Source organism: Amblyomma mixtum, chromosome 8 (genome assembly GCF_055824585.1).
Source record: "Amblyomma mixtum isolate Tamu chromosome 8, ASM5582458v1, whole genome shotgun sequence".
In the NCBI taxonomy this organism is placed as follows: domain Eukaryota; kingdom Metazoa; phylum Arthropoda; class Arachnida; order Ixodida; family Ixodidae; genus Amblyomma; species Amblyomma mixtum.
This window is the reverse complement of record NC_143019.1, coordinates 77,244,794-77,258,868: the sequence shown is the minus strand read 5'-3', so window position 1 is coordinate 77,258,868 and position 14,075 is coordinate 77,244,794. Positions and strand designations below refer to the sequence as shown.

Genomic DNA, 14,075 nt, shown 5'->3' with positions numbered 1-14,075 from the left:
AGTTAATCACTGATTCTACATATCATACATAAATAGTTGAAGTAATGAATAAAGTAAGCGAAGTTATGAGACCGCTCTAAGAGCGTTTGATCTGGCAAAGAGCGTTCTCCGTGCCGTGGTCTGAGGTCAGTGACCCGTACACCTTAACTTGATGCGGAAACTTCGTTACGTTAAGAGGTCATCTGTGAGTGTGCTCTTCCGTACGTTCCGTTTTTTTGTGCAATTAAAAAATAAGCAAGAAGAGTTACTAGCAACGTAGTCCGCTAAAGGTTTATTTCAAATTGAAAGACAAGGCAACTTAAAATTTTAGAAAACTGTAAAAAGGCCTCTGGGTTGGCTTATTCAAGAACCGAAGTTTTTAGACAGTAGAGAGCATTTTCAGAAGGGCGAGCATCCGTTGAAGATGACATGCGAACAGTAAGGCCATCAACGCAACAAACCGTCGAAAACGTCGAACGAATCAAAGTACTCCTTAGGCATGACCGCCTTTTCAAGGTCAGGTTGATCAAAGATAAGATGAATTTCTGCCACGCAATCGTTCCTCCAGTTTTTAACGACAGATTGGTACTGAGAAACATTTGTGCAAAAACAGTGCGTCTAAGCTTCTTGTTTCAATAAAAGACAATAGGAAGGATGTAAGCTACAACCGTGCGGGGCGGATTGAAATTTATCCACATTTTGTCACAACCGTTATTTAGGCTGATTAAACATGAGTTTCGAGTACGATCCGAAGCGAAAACCTCAAAGGGAGGAGTGCTGCACTTCAAATTCACAACAGCAGAGAAAAAGGGAGAAAGAGCAAGTTCAAGATTAAATTCATGATAACTTGGTCTTTCACATCAATGGAATCATCCGTAACGAGTTTCCGCCTTGAAGACAGACTTTCAGTCAGCAGTATTACGTTTATGTTCTTGAAAGGCTCAAAAAACATGTTCTCAAGAGGCAAAACATCAGAGACCTGGATGCTTTATCATAACACCGCACCATTTTCACACGGCGCTTTCGATTAGGCAGTTATTGGGGCGAAGAAGCATTCGTTGCCCTTCAGCCTCAGTATTCACTCAATATGAGTCCGTTTGAAAAATTTATCTTCCCAAAACTGAAACCCCACCTCAAAGGACAGCGCTCTAGCATGACTGGAGGCACAACACAAGCTTTAACCGACCAGCTGAAAGCCACTCCTATTTCGGCCTTCTTCGAATGTGGTATAGGCGCGCTGAGTTCTGACAAACATGCGATGGGCTGGACAGTTGAACACGTTGTCAGGCGCCAGACTGTAAAAAAACTTAAAGAGCAAGGCGAGCTAGTTTGCGGAGGGTCACTGGAGTGCGAAGTTCAAGTCGATATTTTCTTTTGGTTACGGAAGTGCGGTAAGAGTAATTTGGAAGAATGAATCGTGAAGCAAAGTTTTGAATATTCGACTTATTTCGCCTAATATAGGCATTTGAACCAAACAGCTTTCATCTTATTGAGAGATCCAATTTCTAAAGCTCAAATCAAGCTTTCGACAAAAAGCAGGAGACTCTGCCGTCAGTTAGTTAAAGTCGTACCGCGCGGAAGAAAGTTTCCATGGCCGCGAAACAGGCACCATTTCCTCGTCAATCAGCACTGTAAACGGAACCAATTTTTTTGTAAGAGTGAACGGGGGCTCGCTTTTTGAAAAGTATGCTCATTAGAAAATATGCGAAGAAGCGCTGCCCTTTAGATATTGTTTTGCACTAAATGTAGCAAGAAGTTCTAGTGTCAACCGCAATATATGTCTAGTTCGGGCTTTAAATCTAGGGCAGTGAAGACTGAAAAAAAAATATTGCTCGAAAATTGGGCCTTAGAAGCAGTCCGTCGCAAAGCACGGAATCCGTAAGCACTGAAATATTTCTTACTCCTAGCGACGGGATACGCTACGCGCAACATCAACCTGTGTCTTGAAAAAACATCATTTGCTCTCAGTTTGAATAAACCAATTGAAAAAATTGCTGACATTTTTTCTTATTTACAATATTTACGCTTAGCGCCACAATGCATACCTGACGTAGGGATTACCCGCTGCACTGGCGTATGGCTTTGGCGTCTGGCTGTTGATACTCAGGCGATGGGATCGAAGTTCGTCTGCGACATCGTGATTTCTATGCAGCGGAGATTGAAAACAGCTGTGTTCTGTGCGACTTCCGCACACATCGATGAACCTTAGCTTGTGGAAAAAAATTTTTTCTCCACTACGGCTTCCCTCAGAGCCTATAACGCCTCAGGACGTTAAACCTGACATAACGTATCATCAACATCTAATGCACAAATTCTTTTTTTATTTTTCAGCAGGGCAGCTATCAAGTAATTTTGCCGCACACCCCGTAAACAACACACGCATAAATTTCACTGAAGTAAACTGTTATCCTTGCACCATTCAAAACGGGCCCTGCGCAAGCATTAGAACTTGAACTATGGATGCGTAGTGAATGGTTCCTAGGCTCAGAATGATTTTTACAATAATAAAACTACGAGCGCCGTGAAAAGCGGTAATTATCGAAGCGACAGCTTCACTCTGCTAGAAAAATCCGGGTATCATCGCGTGTACAGCATGACCTTCGGGCCCACCTGCCACCTAGGTCACGTGACCTTGTGACGTCATCGCAACCTGCCCATCGTGGCAGATGGCAGTGAAATTAATGACTGGTCGCGGGAGGTCCTCGGGTAGAGCAACCTGGATCTCACAAGTCCGATCGGTGTGGCAGCGTTAAGAACAGCCACCTGCCGGGCAGTGGAGCATCGCTTAACCGCTGAACCACTGCGCCAGAAATGGTTTGAGATCTACCAACGATCTATAAGCGTAAAATAGAGGATGAACGAGTCAACGAGGCGACGCGCAAAGAGGAACCCCAGGCCGCTGAAGGGACCCGTTAACACTATCGTGTCATACCCATAAGGACGAGCTTAATTGTCGGCTCGTTTTTAAATCAGTAAGCTTATGCTTCCTCTTGACATAATGAATCTTTTCTGCCACAAGCAGGAGGGAAAAGAAGTCCACCAGGATTGGCCAAATGAACGTCTTATAGGCTATTAGCTTAATTTCATGTGTGGATTGTCACAGGGATTTTCTTAAAAAACCGAGCTTACACATTGCTTCCTTTTTAATATCAGTAATATGGTCATTGCACTTAAGATCTGCTGCGATTACGACGCCTAGGCATTGATAAGTTTTTACGAAGGATAAATGCTGGCGATTAGTGCTATGACTTAGATATGTCTTAGAGCAATATTACTCGATAGAAATATATTGTTACGCCCAGTGGTTTATTAAGACTGGGACGGAGGATCGAAAAACAGCTGGGTCCGCTTGCCGAGCACGAGACGCCACCAACTTCGTTCTCCTCATCTTCGGCTTATCCAGCAACGCCGACCACGCAGAATGGGTATTGCCTTTGCATGGGCGTCACACTTCCCCCTACGCAGCCGAAGCCCGCTGGGCGAGTTAAGAAGCGCCGCGCGAATGGTAGGGCTTCAGCCGGGCAGCGTGAGTGACTTCGGTTCGCGCTGAACGACGGCCGCTTGCCGTGAGACGAGCTATGCGGTAATTCAGTGGTCAATAATAACGTAGGGTCCATCGTAGTGGCACAGCAGCTTCTGAGACAACCGTCGCTTTCTGATAGGCCGCCACAACAAGACAATCACCGGCACTGTAAGTAACGCGACGGCGGTGGGCATCGTAGCAGGCTTTTGACCGATCTTGGGAGGCGAGAACACGAAGGCGAGCAAGGCGCCGGGCTTCTTCGGCGAGACAGAGTGTCTCAGCGATAGAGGGATCTTCATGGAACTCGTCAGAAAATGGTAGTATGGTGTCCAGGGTGTAGCGTGGGGGGCGTGCATACAGTAAAAAGAAGGGGCTGTAGCCAGTAGTCTCATGGCGCGCGGTATTGAACGCATACGTGATGAACGGCAGGACGCTATCCCAGTTCTTGTGCCTTGAATCAACATACATTGACAGCATGTTAGTGAGCGTGCGGTTCGTGCGCTCAGTGAGCCCATTCGTCTGGGGATGGTAAGGCGAGGAATGGCGAAAATGTGATGCGCAGGAACGGAGAAGCTGCTCCACGACGTCAGCGGTGAACTGCCGACCACGGTCACTAATGATAACTTTTGGAGGACCATGACGGAGAACTATGAATCGGAGCAGAAAAGAGGACACATGATACGCTGTAGCCGAGGGTAGAGCTGCCGTTTCACAATACCGGGTAAGGTAATCGACGCAAACCACTATCCAGCGGTTCCCATGATAGGACTTTGGAAACGGGCCCAGCAGATCTATGCCCACTTGCTCAAACGGTGCTGCAGACGGTGTCACAGGGTGAAGCTGACCAGATGCAAGGCTATTAGGTCGCTTGTATCGTTGACACTGAGTGCAGCTGGCGACGTACCGCTCAGTCGTGGCCAGCATTTTCGGCCAATAGAAGCGCGCCTGGGTACGGTGCAGCGTCCGTGCCGAACCAAGATGTCCAGATGTAGGGTCATCGTGCATGGCCTGCAAGACAGAGGAGTACAGGCTCTTCGGAACTACCAGCAGAAAGCGCTGGCCCGTAGAAGAATAGTTTTTCTTCCACAAAAGACCATCTCGCACACAAAAGTGGCTGACGTTGGAAGGGTCTTCAGCCTCCGCAAGGAGAGACTGTAGGGTTAAGCCTTCGTGCTGTTCCGCTTTGAACGTTGCGACATCAGGAAAAACAGGTGACACTGACGCGACGCAGTGGTCCAACGTATCGATGTTAGACTCCGACTCAGGAAGGGGCAGCCTCGAAAGACAGTCCGCGTCAGCGTGACGGCGACCACTCTTGTAGACGACTGTGTAGTCGAACTCTTGTAGCCGGAGAGCCCACCGTGCAAGGCGTCCGCACGGGTCGCGAAGGTTAACGAGCCAGCAGAGGGCATGATGGTCGGTGACGATGGTGAACGGGCGTCCGTACAGATAGGAACGGAAACGCTGCGTGGCGAAGACGACGGCTAAGCATTCTTGCTCAGTGACTGTATAATTGCGCTCCGGCTTGCTGAGCGAGCGACTCGCATACGCAACAACGTGCTCTTTGTTGTCGCACCGCTGGACGAGAACAGCGCCGAGGCCAACACCGCTGGCGTCGGTGTGAATCTCTGTGGGAGCGGAGGGATCGAAGTGGCGAAGTACAAGGTGAGACGTCAAAAGGAATTTTAGTTGGCGAAAGGCGGAGTCGCACTCAGGTGTCCACTCGAAAGCCACATCTTTCTGAAGTAGACCTGTCAGAGGGTAAGCTACATCCGCAAAGCGATGAATAAAGCGGCGAAAGTAAGAGCATAAGCCCAAGAAACTCCGCAGCTCTTTAACAGACTGTGGTGGCTTGAACGACTCGACAGCTGCAGTCTTGGCTGGATCAGGCCTGACGCCGTCTTTATCAACGAGGTGTCCAAGCACTAACGCTTGACGCGCACCAAAGTGGCACTTTTTAGAGTTAAGCACAAGGCCAGCTGGGCGCATACAGTCGAGGACCAGAGCTAAACGGTCGTTGTGCTCACTGACCGTCTTTCCGAAAATGACAACGTCGTCGAGGTAGCACATGCAGATTTCCCATTTCAAACCGCGGAGTATAGTGTACATAAATCTCTCGAAGGTGGCGGGCGCATTGCAAAGGCCAAATGGCATCACATTGAACTCATAAAGGCCATCAGGCGTAATAAAAGCTGTTTTTTCTTTGTCTGCGGGATGCATTGGGATTTGCCAATACCCCGACCGAAGATCAATAGAAGAGAAGTAGGACGCTGAAAAAAGACAGTCGATGGCATCGTCGATTCGAGGTAGGGGGTATACATCTTTTCTCGTGACGGCATTCAAACGACGGTAATCTACGCAAAAACGCCATGATCCATCTTTCTTCCGAACAAGAATTACTGGAGCAGCCCAGGGACTTGAGGACTCTTGTATAACGCCTTTGGTTAGCATCTCCTGCACTTGGTCATTGATTACCTTGCGTTCAGACGGTGACACTCGGTAGGGCTTTTGGCGGATCGGATGTGACGTACCAGTGTCAACCCTGTGCAGGGTTCGAGACGAGGGGATGAAAGATGGGCCGCCGGGCTGCAAAAAGTCAAACACAATGGAGTATCGCTGGAGGATGGTCAACAGCGCACGGCGCTCATGCGTTGAAAGCGAGTTGTCGATCATTCGGAGCAACTGCGACTCGTCGTAAAACTCTGGTGCTGCTGCGCCCAAGGCGTCGGTAACCAAAGCAACGGATACCGACGTGTATTGGCTGCATGACGCAAGCTTCAGGCCTTCAGGCAGAACAACAGATTCCGTCGAACTGTTCACTGTCCACAGTTCAGTTCTGCCGTTGATGACGGGAACCATGGCATGAGGAACCAAGATGTTCTTCTTCATGCAGTTCAAGTGGTTCGGTTCCACAGCCGCATCAAACACGTCGAGAGCGGTATCGGGGCAGAAAACCGGTACGCACACAGCCGAAGAAGGAGGCACGACAGTATCTCGGGCAACACAAAACACTCTCTCTCCACTGCACGAGCCTTCTAGAAGATCAGTGGTGGAACATTTGCCGACGTTGAGCTCACCTGTGTGACAGTCGACGTTAGCGCCACACATTTGCAAAAAGTTTAGTCCAAGAATAACGTCGTGCGTCGACCGGCTGAGCACCACCATTTCCGTGCTGAAGACTTCACCACCCAAAGAAACCTTAACAGTACACACTCCAACTGCTGGCAACGGTTCACCACTCACGCCACAAAACTGGACGTTTTTGTCCCATCGAAACAAAACTTTTCTTCCTAGGAGGCACTTAAACGCAGCACTCATAACCGAAACACTAGCACCGGTATCCACTAAAGCCATCACAGGTACACCATCCACTAGCACATGTACTTTGTTCTGTAACATAACTACAGGCAGGGCTATCACTTCCGGCGGCAGACTTCCAGCGACCTCACCCCCATCGGTCGCGGCGACTAGTTTTCCGGCGGAGGCGAGGAGGAGCGGCGTCGGGGTGATGGAGATCGACGTGTACGGAAGGCTGGAGGCGGCGTCACACTTCTATCAGATGCCGGCGAATGATTCCGCATTTGTGCAGGCCATGAATTGCCGGAATCAGGCGGGTAGGACGGGTATCGAGAAGGACCGCGTTGGTAATCCGGACGCCGAGGATAGGTCGAGGAGCCCTAACGGGATGGTTGTCGGCGGGGACAAAATCGGGAGATGTGTCCGGGTTGACCACAGCGGTAACACACAAGAGAGGAACTGGGAGCAGGCTGCGCCGGCAAGTAGTCACCATACGAAGGACTGGGCCGAAAGTTCTCGTCGTATGTGGCCGGCACAGGCTGGTAAAAGCCGGACCGTTGCTCCGGGGGCAATCGCGGTGTGTTGTTCGGCCGCAGCCCTCGGGGTACCCGGTGATCCTCAAAGTCCGCTGTGTTAACGTCGGATGGCGGAGTAGGACGCGTGAGATACACAGGAGGGAGCTCTGATGAATTTCGAGTGAGTTCCAGTGACCTGGTTAACTCTTCGCGAACGATCTAGCGGATTGTGGAAGCCAGATCGCATGACGATGGTGTGTCTACAGCTGCCACCGTCGTCACCCCGGCCAAACGTCCAAATTTCGGTGTGATGTGACGCATTTTCAACGTCTCGAACGTCCGGCAGTGCTTGATGACGTCAGACACGGACTCGAGACTTTCTTTTCCGATCAAAAAATTGTAGACGTCTTCGGCGAATCCTTTGTGCATATGGCCAACTTTGTCTTCCTCTGTCATGGCAGGAGAGACGACCTTGCATAGCTTCACGATTTCCTCAATATACTTTGTGCATGTTTCACCGGGGAGCTGAGCCCTTTGCGCAAGTGTTTGTTCAGCCCGCTTCTTCTTTACGACTGAATCACCGAAACACTTCTTCAGCTCCTCTACAAAGCGGTCCCAAGTCGTGAGGGAATCCTCGTGGTTGTAAAACCATGTTAGGGCCGTGTCGGTTAGTGAAAACACGACGTTCGCAAGCCGGGCGGAGGAGTTCCACTTGTTGTAGCGACTCACCCGTAGGTAGTGGGTGAGCCATTCATCGACGTCGTCGCTAGATGAACCCGCGAATGACCGTGGCTCCCGGTAATGCTGCCACGAACTGCTGGGCACAGACCTCGAAGCGTCGCCGTCCAGGGACATCATTGGCACAGAAGGCGGCAGACCAACAATGCGACGACTGCGGCGAATGTGAATCTGGAGATCCGTCTTCGGAGGAACCTGAATACCCGGCACCTTCCACCAAGATGTTACGCCCAGTGGTTTATTAAGACTGGGACGGAGGATCGAAAAACAGCTGGGTCCGCTTGCCGAGCACGAGACGCCACCAACTTCGTTCTCCTCATCTTCGGCTTATCCAGCAACGCCGACCACGCAGAATGGGTATTGCCTTTTCATGGGCGTCACAATATGACTTAAAGCATCTGAAAACACTTTGTAGGCCCTGCTTTTACACCAAATAGGAGAGGCTCACATCAAATGTGAAAACAATTACGGAACAGCACCTTCCCCGAGGAAGCATTCGTTTCAACTGCAAAGAAATACTGAAGAACATAAAACCACTCAAGAGACGCCCCGGACAGATCGAAGATACCGCCAGGCATTATTACACACTTGCTTGCTATCTCAGTGGGCATAAGAAAATGACCTTAACGGTCGCTCCGGTGCATCAACAGATCACTCCAACAGCCCAAAACTCACATGATAACGGGCACCCCGCACTTTTTGTCAAACGCAGTATTAGGGCAATTAGCTAAATACCGCCCATTCGTTAAGCCAGAAGGTGTCGGCCAGATGGGTCTCTGTATCAACTGAGCGCTTTCTTCACAGCACTTCGTTACAACATACCGTGCTATCAACTTGATCGCAAGTCTCAAGAACCGACGGCTGCCAACGACTCGGCGGCGGCCGTTTCTCGAGGTCTAAATTTACGGCGTGGTATTTGTGGTGCCTGATTACCTACCACTGATAACGCAGTCTGCGAAGTCGGCATGTGCCTCGAGCGGCTAGCAGCCGAGCGTCGCTTGCCAGGGGCCAAGTTTTTCCGAGTCATGAGCCCATAAGTGTCGAATATCAAACCTCGTTCTGCCCGGAGCATGCCTGCTCCTTTGTCACGGCCGTCGAACACGAATTATTTTGTCAACCACGCATGGTGCGATGACATCACAGGAGGAGTACAGAGACCTTTTCATGTATCTCGAAGGCGCTGATCAACGCCAGCGCACGTTTGTAAAACTGTACGAGGTCTGTTAGAAAAGTATCCGACCTTTGGCCGTTGAAAAAAAACTTGCATAACTGGAGCGTTGCAAACCTAGTCATCTTTAAAGCAGTCTACTTGGGACTCCACACACTTCTCCCAACGGTGCTGCCATTGTGGGAAGTATTCCGAAAAGGCTCTTTTCGGAATGCAGTTTAGCTCAGCTGTCGTTGCAGCCATAATGTTCTTCCTTGTCTGAAATCGCGCTCCTTTCAATGGCCTTTTGATCTTGGGAACCAGCCAGAAATCGCAGGGGCCATATCAGGACAGTAAGGAGTCTGTTGAACTACAGGAGTCAGGTTTTTCACCAAAAAATCTGATTCGAGTGCGAGGAATGTGCAGGAGCATTGGCGCGATGGGTGCGCCAATTTCCTGTTGACCTCAGCTCCGGGTTCTTGCGCCGCACAGCATCACGTAGGCAACGGAGGACATCCCTGTAGTACTCTTTGGTCATTGTTTGACCCTGTAGAGTGCGTACTCGTGGTCTGCCACACAGAGGGTGTCAAAGAAACGAGGCAGCATCACTTTCACATTGCTGCGCAATTGGCGAGCCTTCTTAAGTCTTGGTGACGTGGAATGCTTGCACTCTGACGACTGGGATCTGGTTTACGGGTCGTACCTGTACACCCAAGACTCGTCACTAGTGAGTATGATGTTGATGAAGTCGGGGTCACTGTTTGCAGAATCCAGCATGTCCTGTGAGACTTCAACACGAAGCTGCTTTTGCTCCATCGTGAGCAGCTTCGGCACGAATTTCGCCGCAACTCTCTCCATGGCCAAATCTTCGGTGATAATGGAATGTGCGGAGAAATTGCTCATGTCCACCTCTTCCTCAATTTCTCGGATAGTCACGCGACAGTCCCGCATCACCATAGCGTTCAGTTCGGCAATGACCTGGTCATTTTGGCATGTTGATGGCCGATTGGAGCGTGGCTCGTTCTCCACCGATGTGCGGCCATCTTTAAAACAATTGTAACACTGCTTAAACTGTGTGCTGCTCATAGCATCTTCACCGAAAGCCGTCTGAATATTTCGAATCGTTTCCACTCGGCTGTCGCCAAGTTTATGGCAAAATTTGTAGCAGAAGCGCTGCTCCTTTCACTCCGCCATTTTCCTTGCAATAAAAAACCGACGAGAGCACTGCACACTGCCTCACTCAAACGCTGCTTTCCAGCGACTGACGCTATCGGCAGGCGGGAAAAAATTCATGCATGCGCATGAAGGTTCAAGGTCGCCTGGTGCAAGCGCGCTTGTCTCATATCCATCAGGTGTTCGCAAAAAAAAAATAAAGTCGGATACTTTTCTAACAGACCTCGTACTCTAAGCATCTTGGCTGGGGAGCGAAAAAGACTGCTACTATAAGGAGCTCCTTGAACAGATTCTGGTAGTTCTCGCACAGAATACAGCAAAAAAATTACCTCAGGCGTACAACCTGGTTTCCCCTCTATATATCACGCCTGCGTTAGTGTTTTTTCATTGTCGTGGTTCAATAAAGAAATGGGCTGCAAGGAATAGCTCAGCCTCCGGCCCATTCCTGTACCCTTAGGGTAGATTGCGCGGGTTTTCCGCGGCGCCGTTGTGTTTTGCCCTTCCTTTTGTTCTTTCCAGTATTCGTATTTTCGTTTTTTTTTAGTTTTTGTTTCCTTGAGTCAGCGCATCTTTTCACTGCGCGCACAAGCGCTCATAGGTGAGCCTAAAATGATGGTTCCTTGTTCTTTCATAGCCGTTTAAATCGTGGCTCCCCTCCTGTACGCGCCCTGAAGTGTTGGCTTCTTGAAGCAAATTTTGGGTAGTTTACCTATTGGCCATAAGGAAGAAGAGAAAAAGGTCGACGTGGCAACTTACCTGCCAGACTTCTTTTTCAAGGTCTTCGTTCTTTTTTTATGTTCTTGGCAATATGTGCTTGATTAAGGGCGAAGCCCTGAAACACGTGAATCACATAATTAGTTCTAATTACTAAGTGACTTGCAAAATAAATTAACAAAATGCGTTATGATACTTGGGATCGCGCTTTTGGTGGACAGAAATCACTTACTATGGTGTCATTCTTAACAGAACCGTAGGCGCGTTGGCCATCCGGTTCCGGCTCTGTGAAGATTCAACCAAGCTGAGCTTCGAATTTTCGTCGGGTGTTCCATTGATCTTCAGAATAAGAAAATAAACTTTTATTGCTCAATAGAGGTCTTGGCGAGCTTGGTGCTTACAGCCACTAATTCAGGACCTTTGCTGATGCTGCAGTCATACAAGCCCGGTCAATCAGTGTACATTGACCGTCCAATGCCCCGTTGTAGCGTTGTAGGTATGTGAGGGTTTAGTTAATGAAGAATCAGGCAGTGCGCGACGCACAAGTGAGGCATTCCAGCCGTACTCTAGTAACGCCTAAAAAGAGGCAAGAATGAGTTTTTAGGACCCTAACGCTTAACTGAACAAAAGCGGAGATTTTACAGCCAAGAAAATTGGAAAATTAATGTACCACACGTTAGAGAACGTCATTTAGAGAAGCTTAGCGAATTCCAACTTAAGAGACTATAGCTCGAGGCGATGACCACAGCTATCATCACCACTCGGCTGTTTACATTTTTTTTAATTCGTTCGCTCCGAAGAAGCTGCGGTGAACGGGCAGCAAGGGATGGTTGGCCGCTGTCTTTGCTGATGTACCATCGAAACACTAGACGGTGAGGATTTCGCCGTTGCTTCATTCAGTGCGCGCAAATACCCCACGCTATGTTTACTTTCTTTTGATGCATGGGCGCTCTAGGTTATCAACTGAGGCATCCCTGGGTATACCATGGGCTTGCGTAAATAGAGGACACTCGAGATTCGCTAGTGCCTTCAGCGTTGCAGACTTGTGAATTCTCGTTTTCGGTCGCTTCGAAAGCTAGATTGCGCTGCATCTCTACGCTCAAGCTAACTAGACCACACGCTCCTGCAGTAATTGGCGTTGAAGAGCACCTAGAAAGAGATTTATATGTACGCATACATGTTCTAAATTTTCACTCCGCAGATTGCACCACAACCGAGTAGTGGGAACCTGTAGGCTTCGTCAATCTCTAAATCTCTTTAATCTGAGGAGAACCACCGTCCTGACCTTCGAACACCTGTCTTCAAATAATCAGGAAGCGCTCGGTCCTACGGTTGGGAAGCCAACCATCCGGCCTAAGAAAACTTTACAAAGGTCGCAAGGACGCACGTGGCGTCTCTCTTGAACGCGATTTTTCTTAAACGGGTTTGAGTGATAGGCTCAAAGTATTCTCTCAGGCAAAATGGCACCCGCCATGGTGTCTGTGATCGTGGCCGAGGCGGACGCATTGCGATGGAGGCAAGGCACCGAGCCTGCGCAGCGGAATGTCGATGCCCTTTGAAGATCAAAGAAGGGTGGAAATATTTATGAGGCTCCTTGCCACCAGCATGGGCTTCAAAGGCCACAGTTTTGCTTTTTCATGGGAAAATCAAGCAATGCGATGAATGCTCGTTATCACTGGTGCAGCTTTGAACACAGGTTCCCAATGCTAAACCCATTGTTTACTTGCCTCAAAGGCATGAATTATCGTTCTGCATAATGCTTAAACAAGTACTATTCAAGCCGCCGCGGATGCTTAGTGGTTATGGTGCTCGGCTGCTGACCCGAAAGACGCGAGTTCGATCCCGGCCGTGGCGGTTGAATTTCTTTGGAGGAGAAAATCTAGAGGCCCGTGTACTGTGCGATGTCAGTACACGTTAAAGAACCCCAGGTGGTCGAAATTTCTGGAGCCCTCCACTACGGCGTCTCTCATAGCCTTAGTCGCTTTGGGATGTTAAACCCCATAAACCAAACCAGTACTATTCAAGCAGTTAGGTAGGTGGGCGGATGAGCCTGGGTGGTTTGTATAAGGTGGTGTAAACTGATGCAGGGCACGATTCAATGAAAATCAATGCAGGAGGCCATATTTTCTGGCAGTGGACGCAGTCGGTCTGATTTTGATCGGTGGTGAAAATTCCGAAAAAGAAAAGGAACTGGATAACTCCCATTGCATAGTCTTCTGCGCTGGTCGTAATGTGTGGTCATTATGCCTTTAGCAAAATGATGTGTATTACGCCTTTGACACGTATACAGTTATTTTTTGTTCATCCTCGTGGCTGTATATCGGTGGTCGTATCGAAGGACTTCTTTACCGGGTGACTCACTGCGACGTTGGGATATCTTCTGGAAAAAAATCTGCAATCGGAGGCAAACGTCTCCAGAACACTAACCCTCAAAAAACTGCATTTTACGTGATTAGTTTCGAACACCAAAAACATTACCCTCTCGCGTTTTTCCACCACGCCCCGTAAATTCAAAGCTGCAAGAGAAATGAAAATATGTGTTAATAGTCCCTCAAAATGAACTGAAAAAAGTTAGTGGCAACAGCCACGCTAATAACTTTGCTATATGAACCGGATATTTCCCGTTAAGCATGACCGCGGTGCGTTGTGTTTAAAAGTGGTCAAAACTTTCCATGTAAAAAGCTATTAACCAAAACCCGAGGTCACTAAGGTAGCGGGAAGCATTGTCAGCTATAGTTGCCCACTGTTCAGCCGACTCCTCGTCTGGCTATCGCCTCTGATTTGTTCTGGAGAGACGCGGGCCGCGGTTGCCTGTGGGAGCCGCTCCCGCTCAAGGAGGCTCACCCAAGAAGCAGGCTCACACAAAAACCCAGAAACTTATGTCGTAAATTTCACATTCACATCAGCAGCCACTATTTACGCGTGGCCCGGCGTTGAGAGGCTCCGTCCAGTGACGAACGTGTAATAGCAAGGCGATGTCAGAGCATCT

The 14,075-nt window shown here is 49.1% G+C and overlaps 1 pseudogene; it reads right to left on the bottom strand.

The window, feature by feature from the left end:
- Positions 1-6,969: 6,969 nt before the first annotated feature.
- On the bottom strand, positions 6,970-8,252 carry LOC149333093 (uncharacterized; annotated as a pseudogene).
- Between the last annotated feature and the right edge of the window lie 5,823 nt (positions 8,253-14,075).